The 4,544-nt window shown below is 41.0% G+C and overlaps 1 pseudogene; it reads left to right on the top strand.

Annotated features, from left to right (window-relative positions):
* The first annotated feature begins 314 nt into the window (after nt 1-314).
* Nucleotides 315-2,639, top strand: LOC115652687 (annotated as a pseudogene).
* Nucleotides 2,640-4,544: the final 1,905 nt, after the last annotated feature.

Genomic DNA, 4,544 nt, shown 5'->3' with positions numbered 1-4,544 from the left:
TCAGATGTTTAAACCATAAAGCCTGCATGTTAAAGTAGTATTTAATGTGCACAAGAGCCAACTTTGGGTTCAAGACTAAATCTTCTTCTTCAACACTTAGCCAAATGATTGTTCACATTTGGTCTCTCCCTGAACAGCTGCAAGGGCTTAACAGGCCACAAGTCCAATGTCTGAATAGACTTGATGCACTCAGATAATTGGGGAGTCTTGCCTCAGGGCCATCTCCACCCTTCCGTTGCTGGAATTTTATCCCAGACGTTACAAGCCACCCGGAGAATGGTGTTTTCCGGAATATCTTGTGGCATTCTGGTGACATGACTGAAAAGGGTAAGACACCATCTGTGGACAATGGCTCCAGTAGTCTGTAGACCAGAGCAACCATAAACCTCTGTTTTATGAATTAAGTCATTCTGCATATTTATTACACATTTATAAAATTCTGCATTTAGTCCTGCAGGATTTTAAAGGTATAATAAATGTGTGACTTTTAAGGTCTTGATTGCAGGGGCAGTAAGATATACAGTTTGAATGAAATCCAGACCACTTGTGAGTGTATTTTTATGCCCTCTACAGAAGGCCAGTACAAAGCATACTCACTATTAAACTCAATTTTAAACTACTTTTTGAGTATCACATATATGCCTTGTGCTGACCCTCTACACAGCAGGGTGAATTTCACCCCGATTCTCTATTCTCTTTAAACCTGCAACAGCACTGTCATTTCTGAGCACTAAATAGCAAGGTACAGCAGTAACAGCAGTTTGATGAAGATGGGAAAGAGCTGCTGAGTTCTGTTTCAAGTGTAATAAACTTGGTTGCAGATCCTGTGATGCAAAAATTCTCTTCAGTACAGATGCTCCCTGGGTAACACAAGACCCAACTTATGCAAATTTGACCTTACGCAAAAAGTTCCATAAGGCATAAAGAAAATTTTTGAGTTGCGGAAAATATTGTGTAGCGTAAGGAAGGCAAAGTACTGTAGTGCAGCATGTGGAGGAAGACAACAGTAGCATCTCCTACAAGGGAAGGCTTTTCACTCTCACAGCCCCTCAGTCTCGTGTTATTTCAGTGATACTCTATTTCTGTTATTTCACCCTATTATTTCATTCAAATCATTTCTGGAAAGCAACCAACTGATAGCAAGAGTGCAGGACCAGTTCGTAAGTGAAAGAAAATTGATTTAGAGCAGAAAATGAAAATAGTGAAAAAGTATGAAGGTGGACAAAGCCTGTCTTGTGAACTCAATTTGGCTACCTGAACAGTGAAAAGTATTTTGAATGACAGTGCATGCATAAAAAAGCATGTGAAAGGCTCTGCTCCTTTAAAATCAACAGTCATAATGAAGCAGCATTCTGGTGCTATCTATGAAATGGAAAAGTTATTAACAATGTGGATGGAAGATCAAATTAAAAACTGTGTGCCACTTAGCCTAATGATTATTCAAGCGAAGGCTAAAAGTATTTTCTAAGACATAAAGGGAAAATACAGTGATCCTGACACAAAGTTTGTGGCTAGTCGTGGGTGGTTTAATAGATTTAAATAACGTGCAAATTTTCACAGTGTAAAAGTGAGTGGTGAGGCTGCTTGTGCTGATACAAAAGCAGCTGAAGAGTATCCCGAAGTGTTAGGAGAACTTATAGAAGAATGCAATTATACAGCACAGCAAATCTTTAATGTCAACAAAACTGGATTGTTTTGGGAAAAAAATGCCAGACAGAACATACATTTCAAAACAGGAAAAGACAATGTCAGGGTTTAAAGCTGCGAAAGGTAGGCTAAAACTTTTGCTTGGGGGTAATGCAGCTGAAGATTGCAAATTGAAACTGTTGCTTGTTTATCATTCAGACAATCCCCATGCATTTAAAGGCATTAGTAAGGCTACCCTTCCAGTTCGTTTCTGTTCAAATCAAAAGGCTTGGATCACAATGGCACTTTTCAAAGACTGGTTTATAAATTTGTTTATCCCTGAAGTGGAAAAATTCTGCAGAGAAAACGACATCCCATTCAAGATTATGCTTATCGTTGATAATGCTCCTGGACATCCCGCACATTTAGATGACTTTCACCCTAATGTAAAAGTCATGTTTCTGCCTCCTAACACGACTTCAATCCTACAGCCCATGGATTAGAGGGTCACTGATAATTTTAAAGCCTATTATCTACAAAGAATATTTGCACGGGCAGTAGAAGCAACTGACAGAGAGACTGGGAAGACTTTACATGATTTTTGGAAATCGTATAACATTTACCAAGCCATCATAAACATTGCTAAGGCCTGGGCAGAGGTTACCCAAGTTTGTTTGAATGCTGTATGGAAGAAAGCGTGCCCACAGTTCATACACAGCTTTAAAGATTTCAAAAAAGACGAAACAGATGAGGAGGTGGCAGATGAAATTGTGCAGCTTGCCGAGCAGCTTGAGCTGGAGGTTGATGTTGGTGATGTGGATGAGCTTATCGAATCCCATGGAGCTGAATTATCAAATGAGGATCTCATGGAATTAGAAGCAGCAAAAGTAAAAAAGCAGACCAAAGCTGAGGATGTTGAAGAAGTAGAAGAGCCACGACACTTCAACACCAAGGAGATGGCACTTGCATTTCATGAGATTGACTCTGCAATGGCAATTCCTCACAATTCTTGAAAGCGAACAGAGGCATTGATGAAACGCTGGCCTGTTATAGACAGATATAAGAAGAGAAGAAAAAGGCCACTATCCAGTCATTTCTCAATAAGTTTGTAAGAAAGGTTGAAAGGCCTGCAATGTCCACATCTCCACAGCCTTCCACCTCCAAAACTCCCTCTGACGACCCTGATGACATAATGCCTGTCTCCTCCTCTCCTTCCTCATCTACAAATTAAGCCTATTATCATCCACCACCAAAATGCAGCCTTCAATGAGTCAGGATAACATTGGGATTAAGGTAAATGCAATATTTTTTTTGTAATTGTTTGTTTTTTATGCTTGCACAATATACATTTCTGACTTACGTAAAATTCAGGTTATGCAAGGCTTTCCAGAATGGAATGATTGCATACATCACAGAGCATGTGTACTAACTACAGGGGAGCCTAATTTAACTGTATCCCAGGATTCGGGACAAATTCCAAAAAGCCCTACTTTTGAGCTATGGAAAACAGTACATAGTCTTTTACCATAGAATTCAGAATCTTTCAGGTACAAGATCATTCCTCTGATCTCCCTTAAGGTAATGTCACAGGGCCACATTCTGCTCTCACTTACCTTGGTGTCAGCCAATGGGTTACACTGCTGTAACTTAGAACAGAACTGGGTGCACTGTCTCTTTCACATAGACTTTCCATTCTAGTAGTCTGTTTTATCCACTGGAGAGATTCCTTGGGGGCTTGATTCTATTGCTGCAGGGCACGGAGAAGTCAGTTACAGTAGAAGAATCAGATGCCTAGTGAATTAATCCCATCTAAACTTTCCAAAGCGGTCACTCACTCACTAGTTCTCTCCAGCAGCTCCTCCTGTCTTTCACTGTGACAGCACTCACCTAGGAAATTCCCCTTGCTCACAGCCTTTTATCCTCCTTATCTCTGTTCTATGCAGATTTGAACACTGAACAGAATTCTGCTACTGTGTAGTATCCTCATAGTTTCATGTGCATAGATTAACAACTTTCTTCAAATGCAGAATAGCCTCATAGATTAAACAATTGCAGCGCTAACAAACAGCATTACCTACCATCCCTTATGCACCATACCTTACTGCAGTGGTCCCCAACCTTTTTGTGGCCAGTAATACATTCATGTTTTCAGAAGAGTGTGGCAGTCGCCAACAATTTTTCAAGGCTTTTTTGTATTTGTACATTAAATGAAAAACATCATCTTTAATATTACATAATATATGAATCTGTAAGATAAAAAGAGTAATTAATTAAATTATTCGGCAATAACTCTTTAACTTTACCATGTGAATTTGCTCTTTTTTATCTACCTGTAAGAAAAATTAAGGAGTTTTTACAAAATAAATATCATAAACAGTTTTCATCTTTTCTATATAAAAAAAGTAAAACATTGTTGAACTGCTGGTCCAAATATATTTATTATTCTTACTTTAACATAGAATGAAGCCTGCAGCCTCAGAGTTCTCTGTTCTCGGCAGGCATGGGGCCACGGTTTCTCTCCGGCTTAAGCCGCGGCCCTGCACCTGCTGGGGACAGAGAACACCGGTGCCCGCAGCCTGCAGCCCCAGAGAAGCCGGAGAGAAGTTACAGCCCCACGCCTGCCAGGGACAGAGCACTCCGGCGCCCATAGCCGGCGGTCCCTGGAGTTCTCTGTCCCCGGCAGGCGTGGGGCCACGGCTTCTCTCCCCTGTTGGACGCTAGGTAGGCACACATAAATGCCCCGGCGGGTGCCATGGTACCCACGGGCACCGCGTTGGGGACCACTGCCTTACTGTATCAAGTTGTTAGCATAGGAGTGACAATGCTAATACTTGTGTTCTGCCTCTGAACTTGCTCAGTGTGGAAAGACCCCCATTAACTTCAGAGGGTTGGGATTTAGCTTTAGGGGCCCTGATTTT

The sequence above is a fragment of the Gopherus evgoodei genome, chromosome 5 (genome assembly GCF_007399415.2).
Source record: "Gopherus evgoodei ecotype Sinaloan lineage chromosome 5, rGopEvg1_v1.p, whole genome shotgun sequence".
NCBI classification, from domain to species: domain Eukaryota; kingdom Metazoa; phylum Chordata; order Testudines; family Testudinidae; genus Gopherus; species Gopherus evgoodei.
The sequence above is the reverse complement of the archived record's forward strand: the minus strand, read 5'-3'. Positions and strand labels throughout refer to the sequence as shown.